At 37.5% G+C, this 20,031-nt stretch overlaps 1 pseudogene; it reads right to left on the minus strand.

Annotated features, from left to right (window-relative positions):
- Positions 1 to 4,377, minus strand: part of LOC120069654 (1-aminocyclopropane-1-carboxylate oxidase homolog 1-like) — a 43,786-nt pseudogene extending 39,409 nt beyond the window's left edge.
- Between the last annotated feature and the right edge of the window lie 15,654 nt (positions 4,378 to 20,031).

Genomic DNA, 20,031 nt, shown 5'->3' on the forward strand with positions numbered 1-20,031 from the left:
AGCGATCGTGTAGTGCCATCGTTTAGAAAATCCAACATATCGTTTAGTTCCCACGCCATGATCGCTTAGGTCTACATTTAAACGATCACTCAGTTCTATCGCGTAGCACTTCATCGCATCGCTTAGCACGATCGTGTAGTGCCATCGTTCAGAAAATCCAACATATTGTTTAGATCCCATCGATCATAGCTAAGAAATCGTTTAGTACTAGGCGATGGTACTAAGTGATCGTTTAGTCCCAATACCCATCCCTTTTCTACCCGGTGCCCTCCCATTCCCATCGATCATAGCTAGACGATCGTTTAGCACTACTAAGCGATTGTTTAGTCCCATACTCGCCCCCTCTCTACCCGGTGCCTCCCATTCCCATCGATCATAACTAAGCGATCATTTAGTCGCATACCCGTCTCCTCTCTGCGCGCCTTCTCTCTACTCGGTGCCCTTCTATTCCCATCGATCATAGCTAAGTGTTCATTTACTACTACTAAGCGATTGTTTAGTACCACCAAGTGATCGTTTAATATTACTAAACGATCGTTTAGTCTCATATTTGCCCCCTCTCTGCGCACCCTCTCTCTACCCGGTGCCCTCCCCCTACCCAGTCCAATACTCGGTCTGGCCGAGACCGGGCGCCACCTACTTCTACCCGGTTTTGCCCCCCTCCCCATCGTCCTTTCCTATCTTTCCCGCCCATACCAGATCAAAATGACTTACGGCCCGGTTGGTCTACCACCGGGCACAATCCCTCTTCCCCAAATCTATCCTCAAGTAACCTCAAACTTGCCCACCCGGTACAATGTTATGATGTTCGGTCGGGTAAGACTGATTTCTGGAAACGCATTTTAGGCTCAAACTTATTCAGAAAATGCCGAACATGATGTTTTTAGGGAAAAAAATAACATTCAACATAGATCTAACATAGATTTCAAATATTCACACAAGAAAACCTAACATAAACTAACACATAGAGTGAAACAAAATGAAAATCCATACCTTAGTTGAAAAATCCCAATGATCTTTAATGAAAAGGAGAATGATAAGGAAATATGGAATGGGAAGAGTAAAATGGAGTGAGATTGAGCTTTTGAAATGGAGAAGGGTGAAAATAGAAAAGAAAAGTGAGGGTTTGGAGGGTTTGAGTGAGTTTTGAAATGTGAGGGGTATTAGGGTAATTTTCATTCATTTTCAAATTTGTGGGGGTCAAAAAAACTTATTTTTTAAAAAGGGTCCAAAAATCAAAATGAAAACTTGAAAAAAGTCATTTTTGTCAATTACCCCTTTTAATGGTATGGTTATTTAGTTATTATATCTAAAATACAATAATATAGTATTTAATTATATACCAAACACTATAACCAACCTTTTAGATGTAAGTTGAAATTTACCGAATATTAATTTGCTTCGATTTTTATAAAAGCACACTTAGGGGCCATTTGGTTGGAGGGAAAAGAGGGTGGGAATGGGAATGGGCTTACAAAACCCATGTTTGGTTGGTGGGTTTTGTTCATTTGCCTTGAAAAAGATAATTCCTAGGTTTTTTTCCCACACAAAAGAAAGAATTGAATGCCCATTGAAAAGTGTGGGTTTTCTTTTCTTCTTCCTCTTCCTATCACGAAATTTCTTCCTTCCAGCCGTGAATATCTAGAAGAACGTTGGGAAAAAGGTAAATGATAGGACAAGCGTCTACACGATAGAGGTAAGCGTGTAGACGATGGGGTAGAAGACTACAGGATTGGGTTAAGCGTGTAGGCGACAGAAAGGTGAAGGCTAAACGATCATTGGGAAAAGGCTAGACGATCGTTAAGAAAAATGCTAGACGATCGTTGTCAAATATCTAGACAATCGTTGGGAAAAAGGTAAACGATAGGACAAGCGTCTACACGACAGAGGTAAGCGTGTAGACGATGGGGTAGGAGACTGCACGATTGGGTTGAGCGTGTAGGCGACAGAAAGGTGATAACAGGCAGAAATGCACGTTATCATAGTGCTAAGTTCTTAAACAATGTTGGATTGCATTGATGAAATATGTTAATTTGCGTCCATTAAGCATCAATTTCATAATATTGCGGTCGCATGCGTTCAATGCATTAGAACAGTTGATTTTTGTATTTTTGAGCATAATATGCATTGAGCAATGTAAGAATTGCAATCATAGGAAATCACCGCAAGGCTTTGCGATGATTGTGTTCGTAAACATTTGCCCGAGAAGGATCACCACAACTTGGTCTGCGCAATATGTTGGGCGCATCTGAGTGAAAGGCTAATCAATCGCGATGGGACAAAAAGCTGATGACAATCGAATCTGAATTAAGTTGACAGCCGATAACAGTCACAAAGTACATTCAGCTTTTCGGTGACAATTATTCGACGCATCAGTCAGGAATTAAAGTTGTCCCATCTGTACAACCAAGAGAGAAAAGTCACCTTTCACCATGGATGCTCTATAAATACCAAGAGCATTCTTCAGAGAGGGGGGTTGACGAATTAACTAGTTCAGCTATTCTTTGTTCCACAAGTTCGTAGTTTTCTTTCATTTTAAGACGGAGCAAGAGAAGAGTGGTGACGCCGGAGATCGCTCAGGGCAACTCGAGAGAGAACCTTGGGGTGAAGAAGTAAAAAGCGGGCAGACTCTCGCGAGAGCGAGATTATCTTTTGAGCACGAGTAGAAATCAGTGTAAAAGCCTGGGCAGCAAGAGATTGCTTCCAGGCCCTTTATTCTATACTTGCATTGTTATTTTGTACTTCATCTTCATATTTATACAATGGAAGTTCTATTTCTACATCTTTTCACTCTCTTAGCACGCATGAGTAGCTAAACTAGTCGAATAGGTTGAGGAAAACTAATGATGGGAATGATATTATGTGGTCGCCTTATTTGTGTGTGTGTCATTTCGTCATCGCATAAATAAGAATAGAGGCTTATGTGTAGGTCATATAGACTTAGCACATATATCGCATGCGTTCTAGCCTTAGAAGCCGTGGCATTCGCACAAAGAGGTGGTTTACTGTTGTATGCATGTTGCATGATCGCATAGCATGAACGCATCCTAGGAAGTGTTAGCCGAAACGTTTCTCAACCCGTTCACCGCATACTCATCGCATCTTCCATTTACCAACTCTTTTCAAACTCTGCCACATTTATTTATTTTTCATCAACGTAAACAACATACCTAACAATTTATTTATTTATCCGGTTACCGCAAAGTTCTTCACAAAAAATTACCAACGGAATCTATTTTCACAAGTCCCTGTGTTCGACCTTGGACTTACCAGGAAACTCAGAGGAATTTACACTTGGATTCCCCTGGGGAAACTTGAGTGCACAACGCAATTTCATCAACACATATCATCCACATCTCCACTTCATAAAATCAAGCATCAAAAGGTGAAGGCTAAATGATCGTTGGGAAAAGGCTAGACGATCGTTGTCAAATATCTAGACGATGATTGGGAAAAAGGTAAATGATAGGACAAGCATCTACACGATAGAGATAAACGTGTAGACAATAGGGTAGGAGACTGCACGAATGGGTTGAGCGTGTAGGTGACAGAAAGGTGAAGGCTAAACGATCGTTGGGAAAAGGCTAGACGATCGTTGAGAAAAAGGCTAGACGATCATTGTCAAATATCTAGACGATCATTGGGAAAAAGGTAGACGATAGAACAAACGTCTACACGATAGAGGTAAGCATGAAGATGATGGGGTAGGAGGCTGCACGATTGAGTTGAGTGAAATCAGTATGATATCATATTTTTATTGTGGTTGCTGTACCAAGTTTTTTTTTTTTTTTTTTTTTTTTTTTTTTGTCGATAGAGAATGGTGAGAGTATAGTTTACCTGCAAACTTGATGCAACGCTTGAGGGTTGGGAGAATTTGGGGTCATTTGAGTGTAGATGGTGTCCCTCCAATTGGCAGTGGGTGCGCTAAACAAATCAAAATTGCAATTGAAAGAAAAAGGCTTACTATTGTCTCTTGTATAATATTGTTTCTTCACTTCACTGTCCTGTTCGAAAAATTGATGTGTCCCATTAATGATCTCTTCCTGAACACTCACTGGAACTTCATGGTTAACCACTTGGAAGAACCCCCATGTCTCTGAAGCTTCTCGGATTTTGTACACCACATCTCTGCGTTTCAATGGATCTTTATCGATATCTTCCAGATCCACCACCGGAACACCTAAATGGGGTTCGTTCGAAACAGGGGTCTCGCTGGAATTGGAGTCGTCTTTGGGTGGGCAATAGAATATTCCTGGGATCTCAACAATGCCAGAGTCCACGTCCTTTAACTCCGGCCTTAGTATCATCGAAGGCTTTTAGTTCTGAAGCTCTATCGAAGGTTTCATCAAGTTTAAAGAAGGGTATGAGGTTGATCATTTTGTTTTGACTTAGAATTCTCAAGGAGTTGGAAGAGCCAAAAGGTTGATCTAGGAAAATAAAAACGGAAGGGATTGGTATCATTTACCTCTTCGTTGTACACGATCGAGTCAGGGAGCTAAACGATAGATGTATTGATTGGTTTACCTCGTTGTTGTACACGATGGAGTCTCGGAGCTAAACGATAATGAGAGAGTTGATCGTTTACCTCTTCGTTGAACACGATAGAATCAGGGAGCTAAGTGATAGAGTCAACTGTTTACCTCTTCGTTGTACACGATGGAGTCTGAGAGCTAAACGATGGAAAGAATATTGAATCGTTTAGCTCTTCGTTTTACACAATAAGATTAGAAATACTAAACGATAGAGAGAGAATTTTATCACTTGCTTCTTCATATTCTATTACTTGTGGGTAGTTCAACTATCCCAAGTTTGGATCGTAAGTTGAAAAATTGAGAATGTGTCAATGATTTTGTGAGACAGTCAGCTAACTGATCTGATGAAGGTGAAGGAAATCAAACATGAGGATTTCCATGAGCAGCGGAAGGGAACGTCCCAAATTCCATTCGAACTGAACACTAACAATTACAGTCTCAAAACAGAAACTAACAGGTCATGCACAACAAAAAATTACAACATGCTTTAAGATGATACAAGGGATAGAGGATGCATACCTTTGAAGAAACATTCTACACGAATCTCTCGATCAATCTCCAAGCGTCCAAGAACAACAAGGCTCAAATGCAACGACCGAAACACAGCATGAACACAATGAACAGCCTCCACGAAACCAATCGAGTCCCACTCGATCCACGAACTGAGTGACGACACCACCACAATGGTTACCTTGTGCTCGATCATTTAGTAAATGGCGGCTTATCGTATAGACTTAGCCATTCAATCGTTTAGCTACGATCAGCTGAATGACTATCGTATAGTCAAATCTGCACGATCGTTTAGTGTCTGTGAGCTATCGCTTAATGAAACTCTTTCACTTAATAGCTTTTCTCTGTGAGTAACTTTCCGAATGAAGTAACTCTAAATTTAGGAAAACATTTTTCCTTTTATCTCATAGTTACCATAAAACCACCAATGACCTCCCACTTAATCGGTTATTAGAGAAAAAGAAATTAATTATCATATAATTAATATATTATAAATAAATATGATAACCAACTTATTGTATTTATAAACTATAGTTTTAATATTTCATCTCATGAAACACATAAATCATAGTTCTTTTTCTATTTTATGGTACTTAATGTAAATCATATTTACATTAATTCCTCCATTTGATGTGTCTCATACATCACACCAATTATATCATAAATAATTGAATTTTCTCTTGTTAATTTGAACACTTCAAACTAACCTCAAGAACTTCTTCTCAACTTGAATCCATTGAGCTACCAAGGGGGACCTTATGGACCTGTAGTTTGAAGCTCCAACGGTACGTGAATAACTGACTAAACTCTTTAGTCACAAGATCTGTTGGGTTTTATGTCCTAAAACTCATGGTTTGTAAACAATAAGACTTATTCTGAAAATTCAATAAGGTGTTATTGAATAAATGTTTTACTTATTATAAATCCAATAAACCTAAAAGTCCCTTGGCTATTGGATGAGTACTTGAACTTTATGTGAAGACATAAAAGAGGATCAGGTTCGAGTAAATAGTCAAAATGGTCTATAGTATATGAATGAGGTTGGGTACCTTATTCTGGTAACACTATTGAATGCGGCTTGCTCTGTAGTTGTTACAAAGAGTTGTAAAGTGCTACAAATGAAGTGATCCTAATTCGTTCATGTTGGAACATAAGGAGTGGGGGTGTCCTTGTGCAAAAGGGTTTGTACAAGATCGGACCACGAAATCAGTCACTCTTACTTTATAACACTGTTTACTGTTTAAGACTGACTATTTCAAAGCGATGACCTAGGTAACTTGACCTTAATCCTGACCTAACTATGAACTCCTATTTATTTGGAATTATCCTTAGATTTGCATAGGTGAGGGTTAGCTTAATAGCGCCGGCTCAATATCCTCCCATTTTAAGGGTAAGACCGGATAGATAATTGGGGACATAGGGTGCAAGATGGAATTCACTTCTACTCGATTTTAGGGATAGTAGAGAGGTTGTTCTCTTAAGTGTCGATTCTGGGTCTGGAACAAGAGACCCCGCCCTCTCATTGGCCCGAGAGGGACTCGGTTTTGTTGATTGGATCACAAAACAATTGTTCATTAGGGGATCAGTGGGACTTAAGGAACAAGAGGTAATTTCGGGGGTAAAACAGAGATTCGACCCACCTATTATTACGAACAACCTGTGAAGGGTTAACTTACTAATCATGGTTATATCGAGTGGACATAATATATCTATAATGAGAGGAGTTCAACTATGGGCTTTAGTGGAGACCCATTAGTTAACGAATGGGGGTTAGTTCGGTCTAATGAGTTTAGCCGATTAATCTCGGATCATTAGAGCCCATGATCTGTAGGTCCACAAGGTCCCCTTACTAGCTCGAAAATGGATTAGCTCTAGAGTAGCGTGATAAGTTAATTTGAAAAGTTCAAATTAGAATCAAACAAAATTGGAGAATATATATTTAAATATGATTTAAATATATGAAAATAGATTTGTGTAAAATTAATTTAATATTGGATATTAAATTAATTAGAATTATTTAAAATTTTAAAATAATTATTTATTAATTTTATTAGAAAATTAATTTGTAAAAATAATAAATTTTGATTTTTAAATCAAAATGTGATTTTTAAATCAAAATTAGATTTTGGAAATAGAAAATAACACAAAATGGAAAAATGGAATTTTCCAACTCCATCTTTAAGTAGCTCACAAATAACCCACCATCTTCAAACTTCAATAACTCCAAGCATGAGTTGCATCTCATGCAGCTATTCTCTTTGCTGATGGTCTGCAATATATTGAAAAGATTGGAGTGATTTTGAGATAAGCCAATCAAAAGAATTTTGCTGAAAATTTGGTTGAAGAAGGAGTTTTTCATTAGGTTTTTGCTGTGAGCATTCTCCAAGTTTCCTTGATTCTAGCTTATTTTAAGTCTCGCAACTCAATCTAGAGCACCAAAAGAATAGTAGGGAAGATCTTGTGGTGGTCTACACAAAGATTTAGAGGAATTCGCAGCTGGAAATTAAGATTTTAAAAGTTTTTCAAAGGTATGTCTTGAAACCCATTAAATTCTGTTATAGCATGTTTTCGTTTCTGCCAAAATTAATCAATTAGTGTGTTTATTGATCCTCGTTGCTTCCGCTTCGTGATGATACAATCCAACAAGATCTACCATCCATTAACTGACAGACACTTCACTAAAGACTGACAACTACACTTTTCTCACTACAGATATATTTTTGTGTCCATATCAACCAATCAACAGTGCGATAACCCTTCACATATTGCTCGTAAGTACAATTGGGCCAATTTACCGTTTTTCCCCTATAGTTACATCTAACTCCTTAAGTACCACTGATTTCTTTAATGACAATAAGTCATAGTCCTACTATGATTGGGTCTTCTCTTCCAAAGAGAGGATATGGCCACTATGTTCAAGACCCGAAATCAACCCTTAAGGGAACAATCTATTTACTTACCCCTACTTCGAGGAAGAAGTGAATTCCGTTTTGTGTAACTGAGTTCCCGGCTCCCCAATCAAACAAATCCCTAAAAAGGTTGGCTTGTTGAGTTGGCAATTTGGCTACTTTCACCCATACTAATCAAAAGACCGCTCTCATAGGCAGGAGTTCCTAAAACACTCAGGATTAAGGTCATGTCACCTATGGTCGTTTAAGTGAGATGTAAGTTTCAAGTATCAATGACGTTATATAAAGAGATCAATCATCTCGTGGTCCGGTCTTATACAAACTCTTTGTATAGGACACCCCCGTTCGCATGTCTCCACATGAATGATCAGGATCAAACCATCTGTAGTAGTTCACAATACTTTTAAAACCTCTACAAAGCGAGCCATATCTGTAGTGTCACCAGGATAAGGTATCCCTCCTTTATCATTATACTACAGACCTTTTAGGTTATTACTTAAGGCATGATCTACTTGTATATCTCATATACATGCTTAATTTTTCATACAATAACCACAAATATTTTTTTTTTATTGGATATGAGTAAATGCAAATAAAATAACTCTTATTTTATTAATAATAATGTGTACAAAGTTTACAAACTATGAGACTTCGGGAGAATTAGGATACCAATCCCAACAGAAGATATATACCTGATTTCAAGCTTCCCTTTAAGGACTAGGTCTCTGACAAAGTGGACGTCTATTTCAATATGTTTGGTATGAGCATGGAAGACAAGGTTGTTGGCTAATGCCCCTACACTCACATTGTCACACCATTATTGGTTTGGATGAGTAGGACTGTTGAATCTCACTTAATAGCTGCTGAAGCCAAACAATTTCTGAGGAAGTGTATACAAGGGCTCGATACTCTGACTCAATACTTGATCAAGCTATTGGTATTTGTTTCATTGAGGGCCAGGAGACAATATTTCCACCAACAAAGACACAGTACGCAGCTACTGACTTCCGGTCATCAATGTTTGCTGCTCAATCTACATTTGAGTAGGCTGAAACTTCAAGTGAGGGGCTTTGTTGAAATAGCAGTCCATAGTTCTTGGTACCACTGATGTACCGAAGGACTCTTTTTGTTGCTTGCCAATGAGCATCTGTGGGAGCTTTGAGAAATTGACTGAGATGATTTACCATATATGTGATGTCTGGATGAGTGTGAGTTAGATATTGAAAAGCTTCGATTGTACTTCTGTATAGATATGGATTAGTGAAGGGAGCTCCATCAGTAATAGACAAGTGTTTGCCTAAGTAGCTAGGTGAGGCTACAGGTTTCAAGTCTGAAAAACCAATCCTTTGTAGTAGATCATCAACATACTTCGACTGATTCAATATAAATCCATGCTTCAGATAATGAACTTGGATACCTAAGAAGTAATTCAACTTGCCCAGGTCTTCGAGTGCAAACATGCTATGCAAAATGGCTACTAACCGAGAGATCAAGTTGTTGTTGTTACCTGTCACTATTACATCATCAATATAGACAAGGAGTAGTATGGTTGAGCTCTTTGAGTTTAATATAAATAATGAGGTATCTACCTTCGAGTTTATGAATCCTAGCTGATTAGAGTAGTGCTAAGTAGATCATTCCAGGCCCGAGGGGCCTGTTTCAATCCATATATAGCCTTGTTCAACTTGTACACATGATTAGGGAAATCAGAGTTAACATACCCTGGTGGTTGATGCATATAGACATCTTCTGTAAGTTTCCCATTGAGAAATGCGTTGTTGAAGTCAAGCTGACGAAGGGCCCATCCTTTAGAGACAACAATGCTTAGAACAACCCTCATAGTTGATGCTTTGACCACCAGGCTAAATGTTTCAAATAAGTCAATTCCAAGATGTTGATGAAATCCTTTGGCTACTAGGCGTGCCTTGTATCTTTGTATTGACCCATCTAGATTTTTTTTTAAGCTTGAAGATCCATTTATTGCCAACACATTGAAGGATGGTAAGGGAGGAACTAAGTGCCAAGTCTAGTTGTTGATGAGAGCTTGAAACTCAGTATCCATGGCTTGCCTCCTTTAAGGTGTAGCAAGAGCATCAGACACCCGCGTTGGTTCCGTTAACGACTAGTCACGTTGGACAGTGCTTAGCCAAGCTTTTGGCTTAAAGATACCAGCTTTGCCTCTGATAATCATTTGGAGACATAGTGCTAGGTGACCGAGTGGAAGAGCTGGACAATGAAGATTTGATAGATATATGGTCTAGACAAGGGCTAGATAATGCATCTGGTATTGGGGAACAGGGGACAGCTCCAGCTGAGACATAAGGAAGGGGAAAGGCTGGATTGATATCTGGTACAGGGATATTTGAGGGGAGGGACTAATACAATGATTTGAGGAATACTGTGACAGCTAGATAGGGGCAGTGTGCAACAGTAGAGTTATGTTGGGAGAAAGGACTTGAGGGCCACTGTTCACTGTAGGTTTATGAGTTGATGGATCGAGCACCTGAAAACCATAGGAGAAAGGAAAACCAGACTCATTAAAAATGACATTTCTGGAGATGAACACTGATTGCATGTCATCTTAGGCCTTTTTCTTAGAATTATGAAGGTCGTTAAGCAGAATATGTGGCAATCATGATAGGAATTCACGAGAAAATGAGCTTGCGGCAATTAACATGTTGAATCTTAGCTAACCCATTATTTTGCATCATTATGCGTTCAATGTTCTATTTTTGTAGCTAAAACAGAAAGTGGACGAAACGCGAAAACCTGACCACGCATAGACGACCGCATACGGAGAAACTCTCCATTGCAAAGGCAAACACGTCGATCAACGCATGGATATTGCGGTAATCAGCCGTATGCGTCCATCTCATGGGAGTTGCGTTCGTCAAGCGATTGCGGTCATCGTGTAGAGTTACAGTATTAAGCGAATGCGGTCATTGAACGATTGCAGCTTTGCGATAACGCATACTAATGGGATCAACACAAGGTTAGTGGAATGAACGCATCAACGCATCTACCTTGAGAAAATCAAAAGATGATGTTGACATTTCACCTACCACATCATTAGCGGCAGAGGTTCAGAAAAGGATAACGTGTCGAATGTCAGACTCAGAGCAGTCCATTAATGCTGTCAGCGATCCAAGCTCTATAAATAGAAGTCGATGAGCAGAAATTCAAGTTATTCGGGGATTTTCCCCGCGATCCAGAAAAAATGCGTGAGAAGATGCTGAGAGTTCTTCACCTCCTTTATCCATTCCAAGTGATGACTGAAACCTTCGACTGGAGCTAGATCTCGAGAGAGTCAGCTCTTCCGTCCATCCATGGCACCACCGACAGCCTTGACGCACATCCGCTGGAAGCAAGTCTTTGCTTCCAGCCGGTCATTTCATTTTCCTTTCTTTTCTCATATTGTATTGTATGGCATTTTGTGATTAAGGAATTAATGCAATTTGTTTTTTAATGCATCTCTCTGTCTCCTTCGACTCCATCTCCATCTTCTTTGCTTAGCATCTTTACTTTCATTGCAACACTTAGTGGGATTGCTTGGGTATCGCATACTTAGTCATGTGGATTAGGGATATGAAGCATGTAGCAACCCATCGAGAGGTGTGCGTTGCGTGAGTGTGTGAGTAACCTTATTTGCTTGGTGTGAAGCTGCGACAATTCCTGTCTATACGCTAACGCATTACTTGTCTATGAGTAAAGTCAACAACAAACAACTGCCCGGGAGGGTAAGTGATCGGTTGTATTAAGCAATGTATGCATTGTTCATTAGGGATAGGAACAATCTTAGGTCAGCAAAGTTCATGTAGTTACCTTGTCTTATGAGCACTTCATTCATCATTTAGGCATACTTGGGAGAGTAGTCTAAAACACAAATCTAAGACTCGGGAGAGCGGATTGGAACGCATAGGCAAGAATGGGGATCTTAGAGATGAGCTCTGTTTGCTTTCACACAGTGTATGCACCCTACAGATTGGATATTGCATGCATCTAGGAAGTAGGATAAGGGGTCATGTGGCAATCATGCTCATACGGCGGGAGCTAGTGTGCTGGTTATAAAGGTCTAGGTAGGCATAGGCTTCTCGGCAATATCGCAGATACACCACATACGTCCTAGAGTTAGGTTCACGTGTGTGTAGCATGATTGCATGGCTTGCATTAACTAAGGTTGCCCTTGCGGTCACTCTTAAGGGTTGCAATGAAATCATCTCCACATTTGATCTATTTTCCCATTCATTTATTTCATGCCAAGAGTTGTCGTATCTCTACCTCTCATGCATATTCTCATTGCGTTGTTTTTTAGATAGGAGTAGGAGTAGGATTAACTTAGCAACCTCCCTTCCATTCTTTTATTTAAACTATCGCATGTACATCACCGCATACACATAGATACAAGTCCCTGTGTTCGACCTCGAATTACACGAGAAACTTGCGTTCGCGTTATACTTGGCGTGAATGCAAGAAAACTTGTGACAGGACACATACATTGTTAACGCATAATCATTCCAATGCATGACCATCGATGCATGACTATCAACACATATCTTAAGACCATGCATCGCATGTTGCATCCAAGGGATTTTAGTTGTTGAATAATTTGACTTCTAATTTCCCGTCATCAAACACTTTACCATCTTTGTTCAGACATCGATGTCCCTTGTGAACCATGCTTAGACTTAAGTAGACACATTTACAGAGTGGAATTGAAACTTGTTTGGCTGGTATGCTCGGAGACATGGAAAGCAAGCGCAACCAAACACTCTTAGTTTTGTAACTTCTAGTAGTCTTCCATACATCAGTTGTATAGGTGATTGATTCTTTAGCATCTGCGAAGGAAGACCATTTATTAGATGACCAGCATTAAGAAAGGCATCCCAACAGAACTGAAGAGGCATTGATGCTTATGCTAATAGAGTTAGTCCTATCTCTACTAGGTGTCTGTGTTTCCTTTAAGCTCGTCCATTTTGTTGAGACATATAGGGGCAAGAAAACCGAGATGCAATGCCTTGTGAGCTACATAACTGATACAATTTAGTATATTCACTACCATTATCTGACTGCAGTTCTTTAATGATTGTTTTAAACTCTGTTTGAACAACTTGTAGGAAATGTTTGAAGGCTTGTAGAGTATCAGATTTTTATTTAAGGGGATAGACCCAGAGGTATCTATTGTAATCATCAATAAATTATATGTAATATCTATATCCTTCAGTGGAGTTTGTAGAGGCTGGACCGCATACATCTGAGTGGATTAAATCAAATTTATGTTGTGCACGAGACAAAGAATTAGGAAAGGGTAGGGAGTGAGCTTTACCAAGACAACAGGTTTCACAAAACTTAATCTCTTCATTCAACTTAGTAGGAAGATTACAAGTTTTTAGTATAGTCTCCAAAATTCGAAGAGAAGGGTGACCTAGTCTTCTATGCCACAACCCTTTTGATTCTACTAAGTTTGCTCCACTTTTGAACAGAACAAATGTTGTAGAACTGTTATTTTTTTTTCATTAGGTTGGGAAAACAACTGGCCTCTTTGGTATTCACATCAATTGGGATCACCTCTGCTTCATTCAACTGATATAGTCTATCTTTAAGAGTTCTTTTCACCAGTACTTGCCCCAAACATTTGTCCTTAACAACACAACAATCATTATAGAACTAAACAGTAACATGATTATCTTGAATCAGTTTTGATATACTAACCAAATTCTTTGCAATATTTGGTACACATAAGATGTTTTCCAGACTTAGGTTGCAATTAGAGGAACTTAAACATGCATTGCCTATGGAGGATATGTCTAACTATTGTCCATTCCCTACCATAATATGATCATTACCTGTGTACTCAGAAGGGTTGGCTATGTTGTTGGGATCAGCTGTGACATGGTTGGTTGCTCCACTATCTGCATATCAATTAAAATCCCCTGCCGACTCAATTTGAAGAAATGGATTCAAGTTCTGAGAGGTAACAAAGGCTGAAGGGTTGGTCCATGAGTTCCCTTGGTTCTGGCTGTTTCCTTTACCATTGTTTTGATTTGGAACAAATTCTCGATTGTACCTTTGATAGCATACATTTGCAACATGTCCATACTTAGAGCAGACCTAACAGGTAGGTCTATTTCCTCTACCTCGACCTCTTCCTCTGTTTCCTCCACTATTATTATTTCCTTTGGATTCATTGAACTATTACCCTGTCCAGATGTCTTAAATGTGGAATCATTCAATTGACAGCAACATTAGCCAAGGCATCCCATAGACTCTTAGCATTTGTGTATCCCATCAGCTATACAGCAACTTTAAGAGTCATGGAGTTGTATAACCACCCTAACAAGAGTTGGTCTACTGTAACCCAAGCTTCATATAGTGGGCTCAAGGATTTCTCGCCGGTGAAGCTCAAAGCTCCTTCTGAAGCTTGAGAATCAGCTTCACCAGGTTTAGCAGCTGATGAAGTAGCAACAATGAACATAGTAAGACATACCTTGGTTCCGGACAGATGACCTTCAAGTCTGTATTCTTTCAAAATTGGAAGAGCTAGCATCTTCCATAGCATAAAGTTCCTCTGTCCAACTTGGTGCTAGTTATTTGGTTTAAAAATTGATTCAGAGGGGTGACGGATCTCATACCGAGAGTTCCATGAGCGCGTTCGGATCGCTCCGATCTCACCATGATCGAAATATAACATTATACATTCAACACATACAGTTATGCAAATAAAATCTGATTAACGGCATGCTACGAATAACAAAAGCATAAGGGAAAGAGTGTCATACCAGTTGAAGACGTTCTTCACACTTCAGCACTCCAATGCAGCGGAAAACCTCCACACAATCTACCAACATCCGATGGAAACATCGATTGCAGCAGCACGATCAACGTGAACTCACGACCATAACGGAGACGACACCACCACTAATGAGCCTCAGTTATTCTCGGAGTGAAAACCCAAAGGGTGGGCTTTGGTGAATTTTGGTAGAGGACGGAGGAACAACGAGTCATGTAGGCGATAAACAAGTGGGAGAGAAAAAGATGCTATCGTATAGCAGAAATGCTTATCGTTTAGAGGAGCTACACGATCGTATAGGATTTGCTAAACGATTGTTTAGGAAAAGGTATACGATCGTTTAGCTAAATCGACACACTATACCATCGTTTAGAAAAGCTATACGATCGTCTAGGCAACAGTGTGCGATCATTTAGCACGAGGTGGATGATCATCTAGGCGGAGAAGCAACTATCGTATAGGCTCTCGAGCGATCGTCTTCTTTCACCAACTTGCGCTTCACGAATTCTCTTTGGGCGGATAAACGACAATCGATTGCACGATTCAAAATGAAAACTCTTTTCATTTTTAACCCATCGGTTACCATAACCAACGCTGCCCACTACCCACATCCGAACGTGGAAAAATGATTAATTATCATATAATTAATCAATTAATTAATTAATAAATATAATCATATTATATTTATATCCTATAGTTTGATATCACATATCTACTATAGTATTTTCTCCTCTACTTGATATAAATATGATTTATATCTAATTTCCTCCAAAATAATGTATCTCATACATTTGCTAATTATATCATATATAATTAACCAGTCCAATTATATCATATATATAATCAAACTTCCTCTTGTCAATTTGAACATTTCAAATTAACCCAAATACTGGTTCTCGACTTTTATCCAAGTTACTAGGGGACCTAATGAACCTATGGCTCGAAGTTCCAACGGTACGTGAATAACTGACTAAACTCTTTAGCCACGAGATCCACCATCCATTATCTGTCAGTGATTCCACTAAAGACCAACAGCTGAACTCTTCTTACCACAAATATATTTTTGTGTCCATCGGATATAACCAATCATGAGTACAATGACCTTTCACAGATGCTCGTAAGTACAGCTAGGCCAATTTACCGTTTTTCCCCTGTAGTTACATCTCACTTCTTAAGTACCATTGATTCCTCTAATGAACAATACAACATAGTCTAACTATGTGTGAACACCTCTCGGGCCAGGAGAATGTGTGTGGCGTCACATCATTCAAGCCCCGGAATCAGCCCTTAAGGGAGCCATCTATCTACTTACCCCTACCTCGGGGAAGGAGTGAATTCCATCTTGTGTAGCTGAGTTCCCAACTCCCAAATCAGACGAATCCCCAAAATGGTAGGTTTGAATCGGCAACCTGGCCACTCACACCCATACAAATCAAAGGACCGCCTTTAATGACAGGAGTTCCCAACTCACTCCGGATTGAGGTCATGTTACCTATGGTCATCCTAGTGAAGTGAAGTCTCTGTCATGAACGGTGTTATATAACGAGACGTTAACACTTCGTGGTCAGGTCTTATACAAACTCTTTGTATAGGATGCCTCCGCTCGCATGTCCCCAACACGAATTATCAGGATCAGACCATCTGTGACAAGTCACAACACTTGTAACCATTCCATAAAGCAGGTCGCGTCCGTAGCGTTACCAGGATAAGGTTTCCCTCTTGTATCTATATACTATAGACCATTTTGGTTATCACTCAAAACATGATCCATTTGTATGTCACCACATACATGCTTGAGTCACATACAGATAACCAGGGATTTTATGTTTATTGGTTTGTGGTAAAGCAAATAAAACAATTAACCGAGCAAAATACAATATGTGAAGTAAATGTCATATATTAACAACACAAGTGTTCATACATTATGTTTACAAACTATAGGACACGAGACTTTAGGGCATCAACCCCAACAAGGGGGTGTGCTGAACTTCATTGTTTCATTAGTCGCGTCGAATCTTGTGACAGTGGCGTTTGCCATAGCTGCTCTGATACCAAGTTAGGAAAATAAAAACGGAAGGGATTGGTATCGTTTACCTCTTCGTTGTACATGATAGAGTTAGGGAGCTAAACGACAGAAAATGTATTGTATCATTTACCTCGTCGTTGTACACAATGGAGTCTCGGAGCTAAACGATAGTGAGAGAGTTGATCATTTACCTCTTCGTTGTACACGACAAAATCAAGGGGCTAAGTGATAGAGTCAGTGTTTACCTCTTCGTTGTACATGATGGAGTCTGGGAGCTAAATGATGGAGAGAATATTGAATCGTTTAGCTCTTTGTTGTACACAATAGGATTAGAAATACTAAATGATAGAGAGAGAATTTTATCACTTGCCTCTTCATATTTTATTACTTTATTGGAAAGGGGCAACCTGCCCATTTTATAACTATTCCCTATTTTAGGGATACAAAGAATTAAAAAATTATTTAACAAACAACTAATACCATGGTATGAGGACACATGATCCAATACATAGAGAGAATCTTTGTTTGTTATTACCCAATCCTAACAGAATTCTGGAGCACTAAAGGAATATTCTTTCATGACTCACCTAAGTGATATGGCGTTTTTCAACTGATGTGTTTTCTTGACTCTTCTTTGGTAGCGGTAGAGTCTCTAAAAATAATGCCCGATTTGGTACAATGTGAATGGTTTTCATACATCATTCGCTCCATTTAAAAAACTTTGATCGTGTGAGACATCAACTTCAGAAGAATCTTGAAATGATAACGTTAAATCTGAGATTTCAATAATGTATTAAAAAAACTACTATGTGCAAAACGTCTTTTTTAGCTATATATCATTTTAATTTAATTTCTGAAAAAATAAGCTTTGTGCCATTGTTATGTAATTTACCTTTTTTTATATGTATTTTAAAAAATCAAATCATTTTTGAAAACAAAACAAAAAAAAATCGTCAAAGATTTGGTTTTGTTTTTGAAATTTGATTACAAATTCACCTGTTTGTTTATGGAGGATAAAATTTATTCTAATGATTTAGTGGGAAAATAAGCACAAATTTTAAAAATCAAAAATAAAAAAATTAAGACCTCATTGGGTAACTATTTAGTTTTTTTGTTTCTAAAAATTAAGCCTATAAAAATTAAGCCTATTTCTATCTCCAAAATTCTTCTTTTTTTTAATGGTTTAGAAACCTAACCAAAATTTGAAAACTAAAAAAGTAGTTTTTAAAAACTTGTTTTGGTTTTTGGAATTTGGCTAAGAATTCGATCATCGTATTTAAAAAAGATACAAATTATTGTAAGAAATGGGAGAAAATAGGCTTAATTTTCAAAAACCAAACAACAACAAACAAAATGTTCACCAAACGAGTCCTAAATATTTATCCAATGAGACCTAAGTTTTCAGTTTTTGAATTTTGAAAATTAAGCATATGAACACTATTTTCATCCATAAATTTTAATGTTTTGATATCAATTTTCTCCTCATGTCTTCAAAATTCAAGAAAAATTTAAGTTTTGAAAACTAAAAAGTAATTCTCAAAAACATATTTTTGTTGTCAAATTATACTATTATTTCATTAATATATGTGAAAACTATAATACAGAAATTGGAAAGAAACAAATATAAATTTTAAAAAAGATAAATAAAAAATGATATCGTTAACAAATGATGCCTAAATTTTATATTTATCAAATATGCCAATTTTTTGAGAAGGCCAAAGGTTAAAATCTCATACCCTACTTTATTCTACTCAGAACAATTAATCATCAATAATTGATAGGTTGCTTATTCGATTAAAATCATAAGTTTTCATTGAATTAAATTGTCATATTTAATACAAATTTCAGGCTAGGTTTTGGGGGCAAGGAGAATTAATAAGGGTCATTTAAGTAGACTAGAATACACAAACGTGTATTGCACGTGTCAAGTTTTTTTTTTTTCGTTTTCCTTTTGGAAATATATACATTTTTATTCCATATATATATTTATTTATTTATTTATTAGAAAACAAAAAAAATAATATTTATTATAAATATTATAAAATAAGTGTTAGATAGATGCTCATACTTAGTGTCCAAAGCCAAGTGTCATTTTTTCATTACCATAAATGTTGGTCACGTGTCATACAACAATCTATATTTAGTATCCAAATGTATCTAATCCTACTTATCAAAATCCCTATAAGCCAAAATTTCTAGAAATAAATGGTCATTTGTGGATTTTGTAGTTACACACGTTGGTGAGAATTCAAAGAATTTTGAAGAAGTTGGAAAATTTTCATATTTTCATAATTTTACTTTTACTCTTCCTACTTTTATTTTTATTACTTATTTATTTTATATATTTTTTATATTTTATTTCCCCAATATTAGTATTATTGTTGTGAATCATTTTGCTCCTCAATTTTACAATACGTTATCAGTACGAGCTCCTGTCGTTTCCCCCGCTGAAAGTAAGTCATATTTTTCCTCTTTATTTTGATTAATTAATTAATCGATGTTTTGTACATTTAGTATATATTAAATTTCTAGTATAAATATAATGTTTTGTGATAGTGTTACCATGACAAATCTTACAAAACTAGAATTTGCAACCCTTTAAATTAATGGTAACAATTATATGTCATGGGTACTTGATGTTGAGATACATATGGGATGTTATGAAGCTTAGAGAAACAATTAAAGAAGGGAATACAACATTCAGTCAAGAAAAGGAAAAAGTTATGATTTTTTTTCGTCATCATCTCCATGAGGGATTTTAGATAGAATATCTAACGTTAAAAGATCCCTATATCTTGTGGAAGAGAGCTATGATCACCAGAAAATAGTTATTCTTCCTAAAGCTCTTTATGAATGGATGCGTTTGAGACTCCAAGATTTTAATTAGTAATTAATTGCAACTCCACATTATTTAAAATTAGTTCAAAATTGTTATTATGCAGTGAGAAAATTACGTGTGTGAATATGTTGGAGAAGACATTTTCTCCATTTTATGTCTTGAATATGCTCCTGCAACAACAATATCGAGAGAAAGGTTTTAAACAATATTCTGAACTAATTTCATGTCTTCTCATGGCTAAATGAAATAACGAGTTATTGATTTTTTTAAAACAAAATCATGAATCTGAGCTAACTAGAGCAACAACATTCCCTGAAATGAATGTTGTGAATTTTAAAAATCATGGATGAAAAATCATGAATCTAGACCAATTGGAACAACGCTATTCCCTGAAGTGAATGTTGTGAATTTTAATAATCATGGATGAA

This window comes from Benincasa hispida, chromosome 1 (genome assembly GCF_027475165.1).
Source record: "Benincasa hispida cultivar pf3 chromosome 1, pf3_genome.v1.1, whole genome shotgun sequence".
NCBI lineage: Eukaryota > Viridiplantae > Streptophyta > Magnoliopsida > Cucurbitales > Cucurbitaceae > Benincasa > Benincasa hispida.